We start from the raw sequence: 20,942 nt of genomic DNA, 5'->3' as shown, positions 1-20,942 counted from the left end.
AAAAAGCTGCGGCTTTTAGCTGTTGTTTGACGGCTTGTGGGTGAATAGTGGAACACTGTCCATATTGAAACAATATTAAAAATGATGAGAAAGTTACTTATTTCACTCCACTCCCTAATTGCGCCTACATTCTGAGTTAGAAACTGTTTCTCTTTCTCGGTTTGAAACACACGAAGTCGCGCAAAAGTTCGCTTCCAAATTACTACTGCAATGGCCGGGAATCGAGCCCGGGTCAACTGCTTGGAAGGCAGCTATGCTCACCACTATACCACCAACGCTCACTGACGAAATCTCTGCGTAGCTTATTTCCCTCCAATTTAAAATGCTCCTGAATGAATGCATCCGTGTCGCACTGCTACCGTTCAGCCACCAGATGGCACGAGTCCACCATAAATGTATTCCTCCAATTTAATTCTGATGTTCTGTGTGTCATCACATAGGACACTTACTCTGGCCTGAGACCTTACCTTGTCCTTGTGTCCGGACGCTGCCGCTTTCACCATGTTTAAGTTATCACATAGCCCCTCCAGTGCAAGAGGAGGCTCATCGAGTCGGCTTGGCCCAATCCCCACTTCACCGGTCGATCACATCAGTGTGTCAGCGTGGCCGGAAGAGAAAATGCTGGAAAATCTCAGTAGGTCCGGCAGCATCTGTAGGGAGAGAAAAGACCTAACCTTTCGAGTCCAATGACCCTTTGTCAAAGCCGAGTCATTGGTCTCGAAACGTTAACTCTTTTCTCTCCCTACAGATGCTGCTCGACTTGCTGACATTTTCCAGCACTTTCTCTTTCGTTTCAGATTCCAGCATCCGCAGGAATTTGCTGTTACCCATGTTTTTCCCAGTGTGGCCGAGTGTTCAGGTCGCAGACTTTTCTGAAGGCGTGTGTTCGAATCCCACCCCTAATATTGACTTTTCCTCCGTGAGGCTCCATCCAAACCCGCGGGACCTCTCACCTGGAAACACAAGGGGAGCAGATACAGAGAAACAGCGACCACCTGCAAGTTCCACTCCGAGACACATACCATCCTGGGAAATATATCACCCTTTCTGTGGCTGGCTCACAATCCCGGAACTCCCTCCCTAACAGCACTGTGTGTGTACATACACCACATGGACTTGCAGTGGCTCAAGATTCACGTCACCGCCAAATTCTTAAGGGTAATTAATTTTGGACAATAAATGTTGACGGATTCAGCGACACCCACATCCCGTCAAATAACTTTTAAAATATTTTGGAAACCGAGTCCCCTGAACTCAGCTCAGAATGTTCACAAATCACAAAGCAAATTACTTCAAATGTTGATCATCATAAATAATAAACACAGGAAATGCTGGAAACGCTCAGAAATGAAACATCATCTGTGGGGAGAAAACTGGAAGAAGCGTTCCAGCTCTGTGATTGGATCATTTCCTTCTCTCTCAATGTGAAATCCTGGACTCAGCTGATAAACAGCAAGATGCCAATCACCAGTCATCAGTATCAGAAACAATGAACCTTTAGGATAGCGAGGCCGAGCGGTCTGAGGAGATGGGTTTAGGTTTCAGTCTCTTCGAGGATGCGGGTGGAAATCCAACCGCTGCCAACATTTGTAGGAAAAGCGGCTAAGGTGGGAAATGGAAATAAAAGTGAACGATGTTGCAAAACTCTTGCTCTTATCCCAAAAGATCTTTCCGTTACTGACATTGTTGTGTCCTGTGTAAGTCGAGCTGAACTGATTTGGTGCCGCTTGTTCTCACCTTGCAGCCCGTCAGTCTCCGTATTGCAGGGACCATTTATGACATCATCAAAAACACCCTCCCCTGCTCTCCCCATTCACCAGACTGAAGGGACAATCCCCTCCGCGACCGCTGCTCCACCGCCAATATCCGCTCACTTTCTATCTGCACCTTTCTTTGCAAGTGCAGGAGATGCAACTCCTGCCTTTTTACCTCCTGCCTCCTCATTATCCAAGGGCCCAAAACACTCATCCCAAGTGAACCAGTGAGACACTTGTGCTTTTCAGTTTAAGCTCCTGTATTTGCTGCCACAATTTGGTCTCATCGACTTCAACAGGTCAAATAACAGTCTGTGACCGCTTTGAGAAATCTCTGTCAATCCACAATCCTGACTCTGAGTTTCCTGCCACTTGTCATTTCAATTCTCCACCTGCCCACTCTCACCTTTCTGTCCTTGGTCATCCGTGTTCCAATATAGATTAACGGAAACTCGAGTAAAACCACCTCAACATTTAAGTAGCCTCCCACAGAATTCCGTCCTCAACATCGAGCTCAGTAATTTTAGATTATAAAATCTCTCTCCATTTTGTTTGGAGTGTGTCTTGCCCGTCCGTTTGTTTGTCTTTTGCTTCTAATTGCATTCATTCATTTTGCACTTGGACGGCGGAGAGACAGCTGGAGATTTTTCTAGAATGAATTGTAGAGCTCAAGGCTCAGACAGCTGAAGACGCGGCCACCATTGATGGAACAATGAAAAGTGCAAATGAGCAAGAGGACAAGGAAAGAGAAAGGTCTGGGAATGGAATCGAAACTCCAGTCTGGTAAGTGAGAAATCTCCCCCTGAACCACTAATGTTCACACGGCCGCTCATTCCATGTGTCCAGTCGGAAACCTGTCTGAAGGAACATGCAGTCTGACAGAGCCTGTGATAATTCTCCACTGTCTGATCTAAAGCTGCAACATGAGCTGTTCATTGCAGCTGAGATAAACGTGTTGGTGTGAGCATTCAGTGGTGTCGATTCACATCATCCTTGTTTGGAGCTGCCTGTGAGGAACAAACTGCCCGCGGGTATATTTGTCTGAGGAGGGAACAGACTGACTCTGGTCAGCAGCTTACAAATATTTTGTGCTCAGATGGGAAAGCGGAGAGTGACTGGAGTCACTTTTCAGAAGGAAGTTCGGGACGGCAGTTACACTTATCTCGGAACATTGATAAACCTGTTACTGATTTCTTCAGACCGAAAATCCGACTCTGATGGGATTCGAACCCACAACCTTTGAATGTCTCATGGACTAGAAGTCCAACGCGCTATCCGTTGCGCCACAGAGCCACACCTGCAGCGCTTTCCCATCCCCATATGAGGATTTCTGTAGTTGTCCAACAGGCATTTCAAAAGTTCAGTAATTCGCACAGTGACGACATTTCAAAAGTACTTCATTGCCTGGAAATGTTTTGGGCCGCCCTATGGTTGTAAAAAAGCGCGACAGAAATTCGACTAAAACTCCGGAAGGACACAGCCAGGTTGGTGCAATGGGAGGACATGTAGCAGACAAGGAATGAAGTGATTTATTTTTGTAGGAAGAACAGAAGAGAACAATATAAAATAAAGTGTCTATTTACAAGAAAGAGTGCAGGAACAGCGGGACATGTGTACAAATCATTGAAGCTGACAGAGCAGGCTGTAAGAGTCGTTTATAAATCAAACAGTGTCATGACTTTATTAATAGCGGCACAGAGTACAAGATGACAGAGGGGTCATCTCTCCCTTTTCAGCTCCTGACTGCAGAGGCTTTTCTTGTGAAACCGTTTGTTGGGAAACCTCTTTCCCTGGAGGGAGGCGGGAGTTTGGAACTCGCTGCCTGAAAGGCTGGTGGAGCAGAGACCCTCATAATATCTAAGAAGTGTTTAGATGGGCAATTGCGATCCCAGGGTACACGAGGCGATGTTCCAAGTGCTGGGGAATGGGATGAGAATGGTTCGGTGGTTGTTATTGACCGGCACAGATGCGATGGGCTGAAGGGCCATTTCTCTGCTGTCTGATTCGATGACTTTATGAATGAAATGCAACATGTGTTTGCAGCTGTCTGTGTTTATATCCTGTTGTATTCACAGGAACAAACAAACTGGGCTGGTCGTTGAGCACCTCGAGACTGTTCTGCCCTACATTTAGATTGAGTAAGGGCTCCGTGTATTTTAACTCCAGCTCCCTGACAGGATTTCAGAAACCCTCCACAAACGGCAGTCCTATTGATTAATAAAGGTCCCAGAGATGGATAATCAGTGAAAATCACAGCCAGAGAGACCTGCAATAACCCTCAGTGCAGGAAAGGCAACTCATTGTCCTTTGGGCCAACAGGAAAATACTGCGGATGTTGCAAATCTGGAACAAAGACAGAAAATGCTGCAAATATTCAGCTGATCCGGCAGCTCCTGTGCACGGTGGAATAGGTCGTTCCATTGAAAGGTCAGGATCTGAAATGTTAACTATTTCTCTTGTCAGTGATACCACGGAACCGTAAAATATTTCAAGCATTCCGGTTTGTTCAGCTAAACATCCTCACACTCTGTAGCTTAGATCAATCCCAGCAGAGTGTCACTGCGTTTGACCTGATCTGTGTGATTGAACACTTCCTACATAAAGTCACAGAGTCATAGATGTTTACAGCATGGAAACGGGTCCTTCGGCCCAGCTTGTCCATGGTGCCCAGTTTCTATCACCATGTTAGTCCCACTTGCCCATATTTGATCCATGTCCCTCTATATCCACCCTGCCCAGGTAAATATCTCATTGTATTTTACAGGAAAACATTGTACCGATTCTACACTGCCTCTGGCAGCCCATTTCGGATGCTCACCACCATCCGCGTGAAAGCAAATCCTCTCTGGTCTCTTTGGCACCTCTCCCCTCTCACCTTAAACCTATGCCCTTTAGGCTCCTCTACCTTTGGGAAAATATGTTGACTATCTGCCTGATCTATGCTCCTCATTGTTTTATAGACCTCTATCAGTTCACCTCGAAGCCTCCGACGCTCCAGGGGAAAAATCCAAGCCTGTCCAGTCTCTCCTTATAACCCAGGGGACCAAGTCCTGGTAGCATCCTCGTAACTCTCTTCGGGACTCTTTCCAGTTTACCAATATACTTCCCATAATAGGGTGACTAGAACTGAACATAGTATTTCGTGTGTGCTCTTACCAATGTATTGTACAGCGTCAATATTCAATATCCTGACCAATAAAACCGAGCCTGCTGAATGGCTTCTTCACCTGTCCACCTGCGACTTTACCTACAAGGCGCTCCGAACTTGTACCCCTAGATCTCGTTGTTCTGTAATTCTCCACAAAGAATACAACAGCGCAAAATCTGTCTTTCTTCCAGAATTGCAGGTTTAAATTGTCCTTCACTTTCCAGTGGATAATTTACAGACATTTTAACACAAGGACTGAATTCAGTCCAATGGTAAATGCTTTCGACTAGAAATCAGCTGGATTTTTTCCTTTGACTTCAGTCCTGCTCCCAGAGAATCTGTTCAGTAGTTAAAATAATGTTTTCTTTTGAATCCTTTATTTCCACCGAATGTTGACGCTGAAATTCCTCACAGTTCTCTCCATTGTTATCTACTCTGAAGGTATTGACTGCACCGTCTATTTGAGACATGCTCACAGGGCTATGATAGAGGCTTTCTTTCAGGTTTTAGGCCTCTTTTGGTCATTAAACAAAAACCGGATATCTGCAGAGGAACTCGGAATACCAAACCTCTCTTCCCAGGATGAACTTAGTCAGGGGACAAAATGTTGTTTGAATACAGAATAATAGGTTTGAGGATTTGGGGTGAGATTCCTGGAGTTTTGGGAAGAGAGCGATGTTGTGGAGCAATGTGATAATAGCAGGATACGAGTTTGGGATATTACCCAGTCTGTGTGGGGGGCTGGGGGAAGGAAATTGTCTTGCCTGCCCACTCAAGCTGAATGTTGGGGTTGAGGTGGTGATCAGATTCCGTACGGAGGGTGAAATCCTTTCACTGAATTTCACATTTACAGCTCAGGTCCTCGAGGGATCGCTCCTGTATTCCCAGGAGGTGGTGGTCTCATTCTTTAAGCAAAAAACTTCAATCCAGGACCGGTTTGTCAATAAGAACACGCTGGAGGATTGGGATGTTAGAAACTGTTCAGCACTGATTCACTTTATTCATTGTTGTGTCCTGGAATAAACAAGTGGATTGTAGCTGTCCATTAAAAAATCAAATAGAATTCGGAAGTTTCTGGCCAGTAACTTCACAATGTCCACTATTACATCACTCAGCATCCTCAGCTGCATCACATCTCGTCCACATGACATGTGAACATTACCTACAGCCAGTCGTTCTCGTTCCTCTTTGACATAAGTTTGAGACAAAAGAAAACATTTACGAATGGTCGATGAGGACAGTGAGCACTTTTATTGAAGGGAGTTTAAAGAAACCTTTGTGATAAAGAAGTAGGATTAGGGAAATGAAAGTAACAATATGTGGAATGAAGGCACGGGTTGTTCCTGGACTGACTGCAGAATTTGCTGTTTATTTATTCAATAGAGATTTCAGGCCAATTGTATTTGATGTCATTAAGGAGATTAACATTGAAGGAAGCATGTCGTTGTCTATAATGTGTCATTACCTCCTTTTATCAAAATTGCTTTGATAGATGGGATTCAAAGAATTGGAGTCATATGGCATTCCTGTGGATTGTTAGATCCTTGCGAGGGTTCAAACAAATCCTTTGGAAAACCGCCAAGACCGAGGAGATTGTGCAGTGGAGATTGACTGGAGTGGTATCAGTGGTGAAGAGTGTGCTTCCGGAAGATGTATTTCCAATATTGCAAACAAGGCTGCACATTCAGAACCTTCTTACCAACTTCTCATCGATGAAAAGGATGCACTGGTGAAAATCTTCCATGAATCCTTAAATTCTGGAAAATCGCAGCGTGTTTACTTCAGACAGGCATCACAATGAGCGCAGGCTTGGAGTGCCGGAGAGCCTGTCCCTGTGCTGTACTGTTCTTTATGGAAAACTGCCAACATAACACCCTTATTCGAAAAGGGAGGGAGACAGAAACAGATAACTAAATGCTAGTTAGCATAATATCTGTCATGTGGAAACTGTTAGAGTACATTATTTTTGCAGAATAAAGGGATTAAGGGTTATGGTGTTCGGGCCGGAAAGTGGAGCTGAGTCCACAAAAGATCAGCCATGATCTCATTGAATGGTGGAGCAGGCTCGAGGGGCCAGATGGCCTACTCCTGCTCCTAGTTCTTATGTTCTTATTATAAAGGATATAATAGCAGAACATTTAGCAATATATAACATAATGAAACAGATTCAGCATGGCTTCAAGAAGGGCACATCATGCATGACAATCTTTTCGAATTATTTGAAGTGGTAATGATCAGGATAAATAAAGGGGAATCATGCCTCCAGCTGCCTCCCTACCTCCAGTTCCCTCCATCTGTTCCTCTCACAATATCCCCCATTGTGTCACTCACCTCCTTTCCCCCCCTCTCACCCTTCCTCGCTTTTCCTATCCGCCCTCTATCTCTAATCTATTTCCCTTTCTCTGGGATCTGCCTTGTCTCCAGGATCCCACTGACCCAGGGTTCGGGGACTCTCAGGCCGGCCAGGGCTCTTTAACCGGCTCCATTCACAGGAAAAGTGACTTCAGTTTGCACAATACCATCCGCTCTCTCTGAAACCCCCAAACTGAAATTCAGACTCACCGGGAAGGTGAAGACTGCGAGGGCAGCGCGGTGGTACAGTGGTTAGCACTACTGCCTCGCGGCGACGAGGTCCCAGATTCGATCCCAGCTCTGGGTCACTGTCCGTGAGGAGTTTGCACATTCTCCCGTGTTTGCGTGGGTTCCGTCCCCAGAATCCAAAGATGTGCAAACCAGGTGGATTGGCCACGCTAAATTGCCACTTAATTGGGAAAAATGATTTGGTTACTCTAAATTCTTTTAAAAGAAGGGGAAGACTGCGGGTCCCGCTCCTGCTGTTTAATACAGATCACTATAACTGGGCACAGTGAGCAGAAAGAAATTCATGTTGTTTGCGTGCATTTCACTCCAATTTAAAACGCCCCAGAATGAAAGTGTCCGTGTCACACGGCTCCCGTTCAGTCAGGAGATGGCACCAGTCCGCAATAAATTTATTTATGCAATTTATTTCTGATGTTCTGTGTGTCATTACATAGGACTCTTACTCTGATCTGAGACCTTACCTTGTCCTTGTGTCCTGGTGCTGCTCTTTTCATCCTGTTTCAGTAATAACTATTTACTGGTATTAATTATGTAACTTACTTAGTGATTTATTTATTCAACCACTAGGAGTGTTTTAAGCTCATTCTGTATACGGAACTTTGCGTGGCTCGTATTCTGGCCCGTTTAACCCACCTATTTACTCTTGTTTCAGACTGAGAACTTAGTTATTAATGTTGAAGATTGTTGTTTATTTAAACCATGTTTCCACGCAAAACAAATTGATGCTGGTTATTAGATAAGAAACCCATGGGTGATGAGAACAGTTGGTGAATTTTATATGAGGAGTGTCCCCTCCTTTTCCGTCCTGACCTGCGATATTTAATTAAATAATTCACCACTGTGATGGCCAGGAACTGAAGCTGGGTCAAATGCTGGGACAGTCCCCACTATACCACCACCTGTCCCCGGGTAATGTCACCCCCTCGGTATTTACAGAACGAATACACAAACAATGAAGCGGGGGAATGTTTGAAATCAGAGATTGGATATTCTTGTAACCAATAGGGCTGTAATGGGAATCTTTCATTTTCCGATAGATCGGGATGAGCTGGGTCGCTCAGTCAGAAATCAGATATCTGGGGATTTAAATGTGATTACTACAATGATAATATTTAACCATGTTAATGTTATTTTGCTCCAATTGAAACGTGTCACGAATACATCGTTACCTTGTTGCACAACTTGCTTTCAGCCAGGAGATGGCAGCAGTGCGCAATAGTTTGGGTCTCCTGATTGTGTCCACAGATCCCGATAGGAATGGAGCTGCTGCTTCCCGGGAGCTGCCAAGCAAGAGGCACAGATCTTGACCAACTGCACCCGCTCCAAATAGATTCCCCTAATTACTGAACAAAACAAAAACAAGCAGAAATCATATTTTCAGAAACTATGACAGTGTCTCTGAAAACAACACACCAACACCTCTGAAAGAATCGATTTGCTGTAACTAATTCAAGATGAACCGTTTCAATGTCAGCCGTAATTCCTTACCAGTTCTCAGACAGGCAGCTTCACTTTTCAAGGTCCGGCTCAATAAAATCAATCACAGGCCCATGATCTGCTTTCCTCCTGTTCTCAGACACATCCACTTTGTACAAGGGCGCACTAACTGGTTTTCAGAGTAAGAGTCAGACTGCAGTCACCTCATTCTCTCTCGATCCCTTTATCCCAGAACCACCTCACAACCAGGAATGGAGCTTCTCACAGAGCCAAGAATGGAATAGTTTGTCGATTCTTCCACTGATTCAGGACCGTCCATCACCAGGACGTATTCGTCCAAAAGAGTTGGGATGAGATGGGGCTGAGTTTCACTGTATCCAATCAGTCCCCGGAGAAGCACAAAAACAGTGAGTGAGGGAGAGAGAAAGAAACAAAGAAACAGATAGAGAGATAAAATATGTTCCATTTCTACCACGATCTTTTTTCCCAGAAATACATTCACCTGAATGAAACCAAACCACGTTTACATTCGCTGCCGTTGCTGCTTCTCCTTCCAAACGTTGCAGGAAACGTTATTCTTTATTGATTGTTGTTTTGAGTGCGAGATTCTTTATATTTCGTTCAGTTTCCCAAAAAATGTTAAATATCTGACTAAACTCGATATAGGTTCAAACCGTTCATTTACAAACATTCCGATTTATTCCCGACTCAACGGCTGGCGCGGGGAATTCAACAAACATCTCGAATCACAGTCGCTGCGAGCAGAGCTCGAACCTGCGCGGGGAAATCCCAATAGATTTCAATCCCAACGCGTTAACCACTCGGCCATCGCAGCTGGGTCCAGTGTGTCATTCATTAATAATTTGGTCGATGGAATACATTCTAAAACCAGCCTGGAATCACTCCAGGAAGTTGTTGTATTCAAACGATCAACGGGGCCCCGTGGTTTACGTGAGGAGGGGTTGAATCTTCGTGGAAAATGGCCATTGGATTTGGAGAGAAGCCTTGAGAGAATCGAAAACCTCAGCTCACTAAACGCACAATTCCACTGATTGGAAATCTATTAGAAATTCAAATGGAACAGGACCACACTTTCCATTCTGGAAGAAATTTAAAATTATGAAATCTAGAAATTACAGCACAGAAGGAGACCTGTGCAGGCCGAATGGTCACATGATGACCTGATGACGCATCTAACATGATCACGTGTCGGGATTCCGGCAGTTCCCCGGATCGCGGTCAGAGCACAAGCCAGGAGGACCTGCTCAATTATTAAATCAGTTATTTTTTATTACAACTCCTTGGTCGCCAGTCATTGAGAGAGCAGCATTTCTACATGGTGTCAGGAGTGGGCAGTATGGCAGAAGGACACCACCGCATCAACCTCCTTGTATCATAGAATCGTAGAATATCCAGCTCAGAAGTAGGCCATTCGGCCCAACCAGTCAGCACTGACACTCCGAATGAGCACCGCAGCAACTCTCTTCCAGAAGAGGTTTAAGAGATAGTGCAGCACCAGCCCGGCTAGCTCAGTCGGTGGAGCATGGGTTCCTTAATCCTAGGGTGTTGGGCGCTTCCATGAAAATATTGACGCTGAATGAATTGTATTCATAACAGGAACACAAGGTTATGTCGCTGGACTGGGAATCCAGAGGCCTGAACTCACCTTTCGTGACAACATTTAATAACTCTGGAAATTAAATTTCGTCTCAGTAATGGCCGAGAAAGGTTCTGCTTCAGACGGATCATATTTCCACAACTGGGAACACATTTACACAACAGGTAATGATTTGTCACAACCACAGTGAAGATCTGTCACCGGCAGTCACGGTTCCACGACAGAGAGAACAGTTACACAGCAGGGAGCTCAGTTACACAGCAGAGAGCTCAGTTACACAGCAGAGAGCACAGTTACACAGCAGAGAGCACAGTTACACAGCAGAGAGTACGGTTACACAGCAGGGAGCACGGTTAAACAGCAGAGACCTCAGTTACACAGCAGAGAGATCTGTTACACAGCAGAGCGCAGAGTTACACAGCAGACTGCACGGTTACACAGCAGAGAGCACAGTGCACAGCAGAGAGCACAGTTATACAGCAGGGAGCACAGTTACACAGCAGAGAGTACAGTTACACAGCAGCCAGCACGGTTACACAGCAGAGAGCACAGTTACACAGCAGAGAGCACAGTTACACAGCAGAGAGCACAGTTACACAGCAGAGAGCACAGTTACACAGCAGAAAGCTCAGTTACACAACAGAGAGCACAGTTACACAGCAGAGAGCACAGTTACACAGCAGAGAGCTCCGTTACACAGCAGAGTGTGCAGTTACATAGCAGAGAGCAAGGTTACACAACAGAGAGCACATTTACACAGCAGCCAGCACGGTTACACAGCAGAGAGCCCAGTTACACAGCAGAGAGCACAGTTACACAGCAGAGATCAAGGTTACACAGCAGAGAGCACATTTACACAGCAGAGAGCACAGTTACACAGCAGAGAGCACAGTTACACAGCAGAGAGCACAGTTACACAGCAGTGAGCACAATTACACAGCAGAGAGCTCAGTTACACAGAAGAGAGCAAGGTTACACAGCAGAGAGCACAGTTACACAGCAGCGAGCACGGTTACACAGCAGAGAGCACAGTTACACAGCAGAGCGCTCAGTTACTCAGCAGAGAGCACGGTTACAATGCAGAGAGCTCAGTTACACAGCAGAGAGCTCAGTTACACAGCAGAGAGCCCGGTTACACAGCAGAGAGCACAGTTACAAAGCAGAGAGCACGGTTACACAGCAGAGAGCACGGTTCCACAGCAGAGAGCAAGGTTACACAGCAGAGATCTCAGTTACACAGCAGCGAGCACGGTTACACAGCAGAGAGCTCAGTTACACAGCAGAGAGCTCAGTTACACAGCAGAGAGCACAGTTACACAGCAGCGAGCACGTTTACACAGCAGAGAGCTCAGTTACACAGCAGAGAGCTCAGTTACACCGCAGAGAGCACGGTTACAAAGCAGAGAGCTCAGTTACACAGCAGAGTGCTCAGTTACTCAGCAGAGAGCACGGTTACAAAGCAGAGAGCTCAGTTACACAGCTGAGAGCTCAGTTACACAGCAGAGAGCTCAGTTACACAGCAGAGAGCCCGGTTACACAGCAGAGAGCACAGTTACAAAGCAGAGAGCACGGTTACACAGCAGAGAGCACGGTTCCACAGCAGAGAGCAAGGTTACACAGCAGAGAGCACAGTTACACAGCAGCGAGCACGGTTACAAAGCAGACAGCTCAGTTACACAGCAGAGAGCTCAGTTACACAGCAGAGAGCTCAGTTACACAGCAGAGAGCTCAGTTACACAGCAGAGAGCACTGTTACACAGCAGAGAGCTCAGTTACACAGCAGAGAGCACAGTTACACAGAAGAGAGGTCAGTTATATAGGAGAGAGCACGGTTACACAACAGAGAGCACAGTTACGCAGCAGAGAGCAAGGTTACACAGCAGAGAGCTCAGTTACACAGCAGAGAGCCCAGTTACACATCAGAGAGCACAGTTACAAAGCAGAGAGCACAGTAACAGCAGAGAGGACAGTTACACAGCAGAGAGCACGGTTACACAGCAGCGAGCACGGTTACACAGCAGAGAGCCCGGTTACACAGCCGAGAGCACAGTTACAAAGCAGAGAGCATGGTTGCACAGCAGAGAGCTCAGTTACATAGCAGAGAGCTCAGTTACACAACAGCGAGCACGTTTACACAGCAGATAGCTCAGTTACACAGCAGAGAGCTTAGTTACACAGCAGCAGGCAGAGTTACGCAGCAGAGAGCACAGTTACACAGCAGAGAGCACAGTTACACAGCAGAGAGCACAGTTGCACAGCAGGGAGCTCAGTTACATAGCAGAGAGCTCAGTTACACAGCGGAGAGCTCAGTTACACAGCAGCAGGCACAGTTACGCAGCAGAGAGCACCGTTACAAAGCAGAGAGCACGGTTAAACGGTAGAGAGCACAGTTATACAGCAGGGAGCTCAGTTACACAGCAGAGAGCTCAGTTACACAGCGGAGAGCTCAGTTACACAGCAGCAGGCACAGTTACACAGCAGTGAGCACAGTTACAAAGCAGAGAGCACGGTTGCACAGCAGAGAGCTCAGTTACATAGCAGAGAGCTCAGTTACACAACAGCGAGCACGGTTGTACAGCAGATAGCTTAGTTACATAACAGAGAGCACAGTTACACAGCAGAGAGCTTAGTTACACAGCAGCAGGCAGAGTTACGCAGCAGAGAGCACAGTTACACAGCAGAGAGCACAGTTACACAGCAGAGAGCACAGTTACACAGCAGGGAGCTCAGTTACAAACCAGAGAGCTCAGTTACACAGCGGAGAGCTCAGTTACACAGCAGCAGGCACAGTTACGCAGCAGAGAGCACAGTTACAAAGCAGAGAGCACGTTTACACAGCAAAGAGCACAGTTACACAGCAGGGAGCCCAGTTACATAGCAGAGAGCTCAGTTACACAGCGGAGAGCTCAGGTACACAGCAGCAGGCACAGTTACACAGCAGTGAGCACAGTTACACAGCAGAGAGCACGGTTACACAGCATAGAGCACAGTTACACAGCAGAGAGAACAGTTACACAGCAGGATATACATTTACAAGCAGGGCCTCTCTGTGTGCAGCAGAAAACACATTTTCCTAAATCACCTTTTTCTCCATCTCGGCACCTTTTCTGTGTCATTGTGTGTGTGGCCTGATAGTCTCTTCCTGCTTTTCTGTGTGTCTTTCTCTGTCTGTCACAGCCGTGCTGATGTTACGCATTAATCTCACTTTTCCCAAACAGTAATTGTGATTGATAGATACAGAAAGATTTCCACAGTGACATTCAGTACCAATGTTTGATAGAAACTGAATCCCGCCCTCACATACAGTACCAGATATTGACTCATAATGAAGGAATCCTGCTCTCACAAACTGTTCCAGAGACTGAGGTGCAGAGTGTTCCCCCCACTCGCGAACACTACCTGTGATTTACAGATACAGAACAAATCTCAGTCAGGTGAGTAGCAGAGTTTGATGGGTACGACACGTGTTCCACACTCACCTTCTCTGCGCCAGATAATCAGATGCAGTCGACACGCGGTGTCTGTGTTGGTTTAACAAGAGTTTTACACAAGACCCGGTCCACATTTACACAATATCAGGGTATAAGACGTTGGAGCAGAAGTAGGCCATTCAGCCCATCGAATATGCTCCGTATTTCAATGAGATCATGCTTGACCTGATATATGACGTGTTATGACCTCATACGGTGGCACGTTGTCACAGTGGCGACCTCACAGCGCCCGCGATCCGGTTCAATTCCAGCCTTTGATCACTGACTGTGTGGAGTTTGCACTTTCTCTCCGTGTCTGTGTGGGTTTCCTCCGGGTGCTGCGATTTCCTCGCACAGTCCAAATGTGTGCGGGGTAGGTGGAGTGTCCATGCTAAATTGCCCCTTAGTCTTCAGAAAGGTGGGTAGTGTTACAGGGATGTGATGGGGACACAGGGGCTCTTTCAGAATATCGTTGCAGAGTCGATTGGCAGAATGGCCTCCTTTTACATTTTAATGATTTCATGATAATCCTCATGTCCACTTTCCCGACTTTTTCTCTCTACATTTCATGATGAATCTTTAAAACCAACATTCCAACCAAGCCTCAGGTAGCAGTAACTCCTCAATTGTCGTTAATTTCCCGGCTGCCAATCATTTGGCCAATCTGAGGGAAGTCACATCCTGGAAATGTCATACATTGATCCAGTCCTAAAGTAAATTAAGTCCCTGATCACCATAGGCCCTTTGAGGGTAAGATCTGACTGGTGGTGGTTTAACCTGAGGATCACCATACCTCAGGCGAGGAGCAATAATAATAATAATAATCGCTTATTGTCACAAGTCGGCTTCAATGAATTAATGTGAAAAGCCCGACTCGCCACATTCCGGCGCCTGTCCCGGGAGGCTGGAACGGGAATTGTGAGAAGGCGGGGTTTTCATGATTCAGTTCTATTATAGCCGTGTGATCTGAAACTAATTCGTCTGGTCTTCTCTCTGTTAATCTTGTCTCACAGTGAGGCAAACCTCACTGATTGGATAGACGAGTGATCGTTCTTCAGTCTTGTCATGAACGGACCCGCTGAATATGGAGGGAAATCCTGTGTGGCAGGATTTACCTCCAACTCAATCTTTCAGTTTGTGGATGATACCACTGTGGTAAGTCGTATCGCAAACAATGACGAATCAGACACAGAAGGTAGATAAATCACATGGTTTCATGATGTACTGTTATGTGACTTTACCTTCAAGACATGGACATTTAAGCAATGTACATTGAAGAAAACAGTGATGTCAGAGAGTGGTTGGAGCTGGGCTTTAGGTCAGCCATTTTGTAGGTTTTTAGTTTCAGTTTAAAAGCAGCTTGTGTGTGTCTGTGTGTTTCCAGAGAGCTGCAAGTTTGAAAAGAGCTTGGGAGCGTCTGTGTTTGCAGGGATCTGGGCCTCTGACATAAAGGACGATCTCTGGATTATTTGGGAGATTTAAATTCATAATTGGAAAGCCTTTAGCCTGATGTGATTCTGTTTAAAGGTGTTAAGTCGCTTGGAAGTTTGAAGGCACATTTTAAGGAATTATTTACCATTGCAATATTTTCTGAGTGATCTTTGAAGTAAGGGGTGTTAAGAGATCCAATGTTTATTTAAGATGTTAAGTTGAGTTCATGGGATAAACAGTTTTTTGTGTTTAAAAACCCACGTGTCCATAATTGTAATCCCACACCTAGGGAAAAAGCCATGTGCTAAGATGCTAAGAAAAGCAACAAATCCATTGAAGGGAGAGATTGGTTGAACTTCATAATACATCTTGGTGTTCTGAAAACGCCTCGCCCATAACAATTGGGGGCTCATCCGGGATAAAAGTCTATCTATTGGATTGGCTTTTGTGAACTTAAAGACAGTGAAGGATTGTTGCTTTTCCGCTGTGGTATTTTAGTTTAAGTGGGGAGAGTGTTGTGAACCATGGCTCTTTCAGAGGCCCAGAAGTTTTTGGATGTGGAGAATGTCACACGTACTACTTTACGGACAGGAACGAAAAACAGACTGTTAGATTTGGCAAGAACATTGCAGTTAACATTACCTGACAAAATGCGAAAAGATGAGGTAGTTATGACGGTGGTTAAGCATTTAAAGTTGCCTGAGATAGAGTTTGACTCATTGGAAATGGCAAAAATTCAGTTGCTAATGAAACAAATGGAACATGAGAACGAATTAAAGCGGCTTGAATACGAGAGTGAGAGAGAGGAAAAAGGAAGAGAAAGAGAGTGAAAGGAAAAAGAAAGGGAGCGAGAAGAAAGAAGAAAAGCAAGAATAGCCCTAGCAGAACAAAAAGAAAAGGAAAGGGAAATACAGATCAGGGAAAAAGATAAAGATAGGGAGTTTGAACTTCAGAAAATGGCCATGAAACTTGACAATCTGTAAAAATTGGCAGATGTGAAGGGAAACGTACAGTTGGATGATAGCGACGAGGATAGTGAGAAAGAGCGTCATAGTCGAAGGCTTGGTGGGAATCTATTTAAATATGTCCAAGCATTACCAACCGTTGACGAGAAGGAAGTGGAAGCCTTTTTCATTTCATTTGCGAAGGTAGCGAAACAAATGAAATGGCCACAGGACATGTGGGTGTTACTGATTCAAACAAAGCTGGTAGGTAGAGCGAGTGAAGTGTTTACATCACTCCCGGAGGAGGTATCTGGAACGTATGAGGAGATGAAGAAACCCATCTTGAGTGCATATGAGCTAGTGCCGGAAGCTTCCAGACAAATGTCTAGAAATTTAAGGACAGAATTTGGTCAAACATACATGGAGTTTGAAAGGCTGAAACAGAGTAATTTTGATAGGTGTATAAGGGCTTTGAAAATAGATCAAACGTATGAAGCTCTCAGAGAAATAATACGTTTGAAGGAGTTTAAAAATTCAATTCCTGATGTAGTGAGAACTCATGTGGAAGAACAGGGGGTTAAAACTGCGAGATTAGCAGCGGAAACGGCAGATGATTATGAATTTGTTCATAAATCAAAGATTGGTTTCCGACATCAGTTTCAGCCGGTGAGGGATAGAAACTGGGGACATGAGAAATACTCAAGTGGTAAAGGTAAAGGTGATCTGATGGCAGACACTAAAGAGAGAGTACCTCAGATTAAAAAAGACATCCAGGAAGTTGGAAAAGAACTGAAAAGTTTCAAATGTTTTCACTGTGATAAACTAGGCGATGTAAAGTCACAGTGTTGATGATTGAAGAAAAGCACTGAGAAGGTTGATGTGGTAAAACTTGGACTGGATTGTCACATCGGTGATTGCAGAAACTTTGGAAAAATGAGTCCCACTGGGAGAAAACAGGATGGAAAATCGACAATGATGGGTTTCGAACCCACGCATGCAGAGCACAATGGATTCGCAGACCGTCCCCTTAACCACTCGGCCACCTCACCCCGAAAGCGCATTGATCAAATCAAAGGCTTATCAGGTACAAATAACCATTGTATTCAGCCAGCTGCGCGGATTCAAAAGCGTGCGTCTGCTTTTACTTGAGGAGAAATTCAGAATCCCACACCATGATCAAACGACCTTTAAATACCCTGTCCGTTTCTTCACGTGTTCTGCACTGATATATTCGCTGCAATAACTTCCCGGGAGATCAAACCTCCTCCCGATTTCAGTCAGTGACACCATCCGGGCTCGCCCGGATTTTTGAACCCGGGACATCTGGCATTTTATCGCAGCTGAGAATCAATGTCAATGTCAGGAGTGGGATTGAACCCTGGTCTCCAGACGAGACTGACACCTGATGTATCCAAACGGTTCGGAGATGATTGGGCCGTGTTGGGGTGATCTTTCCGTGCGTCGGTGCAGACTGGATGGGCTGAATGGTCTACTTCTGCACTGGAGGCATTCTATGATTACTTAACCAGGGTGCAAACGGCAGCATCAGGCCACAAGGAATAGGTAAGGTCTCAGGCCAGAGCAAGAGTCCTATGTAATGACACACAGAACATCAGAAATAAATACATTTATTGTGGACTGGTGCCATCTCCTGGCTGACAGGGAGCAGTGCGACACGGACACTTTCTTTCAGGAGCATTTCAAATTGGAGTGAAATAACATAAACATAGTAAGACATCGTTTACGAAACAATTTATCAAACTAATGCAAAGCATCAAAAGGACTCAACCTTCGGCGGTATGTGATGGGGGGATACTGGTGACCATCGCTGCCTTCCAAGCAGTTGATCCGGGTGCGATTCCCGGCCATCGCAATAATAATTTGATCGGAGGCGTTTGCGTGATTTCGTGTGTTTCGAGCTGAGGAAGAGAGCTGGAGAAAATGAGGTAGCTGGAGGCAGGAATCTTCGCTTGTTCTAAATAGTCTGGTTGGATTGTTCACGTCCGTCCGAGTGGCGAAAGTGTGATCTCGGTTTCTATAGTAGTTTATTATTGGATATTGTTATATATGCTTATTGCCCCTCTGTGGGGTATTCCTGGAAGTTATTATATAAACTTTTCCCCTTCTCGCTGTTAAAGGATTTGAAAACACTAAAAAAACTCCCGGTTTGATCTTTACCAAATGACATGACTGTGTTAATAAAACATAACTCATTCCAGTCAGTGGAGATGTGATATTGGCACCAATAATACTCACACACCACAGCAGATGTTGTCTGTTTTCCTCAGTGAGAGTCAATTGAAGAGCTTCCCTATTTTGTTACTTTGAGCTTCACAGTGATGTAATGCTGTCTGCTTCATTCCTGGGGAAAATGTCCCGTTCACACTGGATGCAACACTTTGATACTAATCTACTGAAAATAAAAGGCGGATGTGCCGCAGGGTGATAGAGTCATGTTTAATTTTGGGGCGACTGAGAATATAAATAGCAGAGGATGGTTTCGATCCATCGACCTCTGGGTTATGGGCCCAACACGCTGCGCTGCGCCACTCTGCTTTTTAGACCCACTGTGTTCGCAATTGCTGTTCTGCGGCAGCCACATAACTATTTTACTCTTAAACGAGAACCACGTGTTGTGAAGCTCACCTTGGCTGGACAATAACACGGAACATCAGCACGGCTGTAACAGACAGAGAAAGACACACAGTAAAGCAGGAAGAGACTATCAGGACACACACACAATGACACACAGAAAAGGTGCCGAGCAAACCAGCAAGGTACTGAAATGGAAAAACTGGTTATTTAGGAAAAAGGGATTTTCTGTTCCACAAAGATAGGCAATTAAATGTTTTTCCTGCTGTGTAACTGTGCTCTCTGCTGTCTGCTGTGTAACTGAGCTCTCTGCTGTGTAACTGTTCTCTCTCTTGGAACCGTGACTGTGCCGGTGACAGATCTTCACTGTGATTGTGTCAGATCATTCCCTGTTGTGTAAATGTGTTCCCAGTTGTGGAAATATGATCCGTCTGAAGCAGAACCTTTCTGCGCCATTACTGAGACGAAATTTCAATTCCAGATTAAGTAAATCTTGTCACGAAAGATCAGTTCAGGCCTCTGGAGTCCCAGTTCAGGAACATATCCTTGTGTTCCTGTTATCAAATCAGTCCGATCAGCTCAACACTCTCAGATTACAATATGGAAGCGCCCAACGTGGGTCTGGAACCCACGACCCTGGGATTAAGAGTCCCATGCTCCACCGACTGAACTAGCCGGGCTGATGTCCAAATTACCATTAACCCTCTTCCTGAGGAGATTAGAATTTGCTAAGCAACGAACTTTGTGTCAAACCGTTTGCTAAAAATCGATTAATTCTTCAGTCACAGTCGTTGGGAGCATGGCTCGAACCTACTGGGGAAAGTCCAACACCTTAACCACTCGATAATCGCAGCTGTGTTCAATAGGTCATTCATTAAACATTATAAAACATACAAAACATTATAAAACCGGCCTGGAATCACTCCAGGAAGTTCTTGCATTCCTGCGATGAATGGTGCCCCGGTGTTTATGTGAGGAGCGGTTGAATCTACCTTAAAATGACCATTGGATTTGGAGAGAAGCCTTGAGAGACTCGAAAATCCCAGCTCCCGAAACGCACGATTTCACGAATTCAATTGTTTGCGTAAGAAAAACAGTTGCATTGGAAATATCCTCGAAGTTCATTTTTGCTTTACATGGAACAGCACAGAACTTCCCAGTCTAGATCCAAATTAAAGCATGAGTGGGGTGCAGGATTGGAGGGTCATGCAGAGTCGATGGGCCGAATGGCCTCCTTCTGCATTGTACTGGTTTCTAGGGAAACAGAGAGAATCACAGTATTTATTCACATGCGATAAACATCAGCCCGTATGTCCCATGCGGTGGTCGCGTGGCCTAATGGCTAAGGCATCTGATTTCTGTGAACCTAATGAAGCTATCAGAAGATTGGAGGCTCGAGTCCCACCGCGATCGTTTGATATAGAAATCCGGTGGAACTTGCTATCAGCCGAGTTTTCCTTCCTCCGTTCTAAGTTTCACCTTTCCAGCCAAACGTTGCAGGGCTCTTTTTGGAATATAATTTTTTGGAACATTGTTCATTCAATTCGCTTTCATCTTAGTATTTTATTTATCCCCTAATGAATCTGTTTGACTTGGATAAAATATAGAATAAAATATTATGTATCAATCGGTTCAATACAATTCTGTGGAGGAAATTCTAATATCATCAGGAAGACAGACAGAGTCAAAGAGTATTGGATGTTGGCAGCATGGAAACAGCCCTTCGTCCCAGCTTGTCAATGCCGCCCAGTTTCTATCACTAAGCTAGTCCCACTTGCCCGCATTTGGCCCATATCCATCTACACCCACCCTGCCCATGTAACTGTCTAACTGATTTTTAAAAGACAAAATGATAACTGCCTTTGCCCCTGTCTCTGGCAGCCCGTTCCAGATGCTCCTCATTACCTTATTTATGCTCTTCATTATTTCATAGACCTCTATGACATC

The 20,942-nt window shown here is 45.2% G+C and overlaps 3 non-coding genes across 3 annotated transcripts; all 3 read right to left on the bottom strand.

Moving 5' to 3' along the window:
• Positions 1–206: 206 nt before the first annotated feature.
• trnag-ucc (transfer RNA glycine (anticodon UCC)) lies at positions 207–278 on the bottom strand. The gene has a single exon. It is a non-coding gene; the product is annotated as a tRNA-Gly (tRNA).
• Positions 279–2,963: 2,685 nt separating this feature from the next.
• trnar-ucu (transfer RNA arginine (anticodon UCU)) lies at positions 2,964–3,047 on the bottom strand. Its single transcript is given in 2 exon segments — positions 2,964–2,999; positions 3,011–3,047. It is a non-coding gene; the product is annotated as a tRNA-Arg (tRNA).
• Positions 3,048–19,602: 16,555 nt separating this feature from the next.
• On the bottom strand, positions 19,603–19,675 carry trnak-cuu (transfer RNA lysine (anticodon CUU)). The gene has a single exon. It is a non-coding gene; the product is annotated as a tRNA-Lys (tRNA).
• Positions 19,676–20,942: the final 1,267 nt, after the last annotated feature.

Source organism: Scyliorhinus torazame, chromosome 24 (assembly GCF_047496885.1).
Source record: "Scyliorhinus torazame isolate Kashiwa2021f chromosome 24, sScyTor2.1, whole genome shotgun sequence".
NCBI lineage: Eukaryota > Metazoa > Chordata > Chondrichthyes > Carcharhiniformes > Scyliorhinidae > Scyliorhinus > Scyliorhinus torazame.
This window is presented reverse-complemented; position numbering and strand designations above follow the sequence as displayed.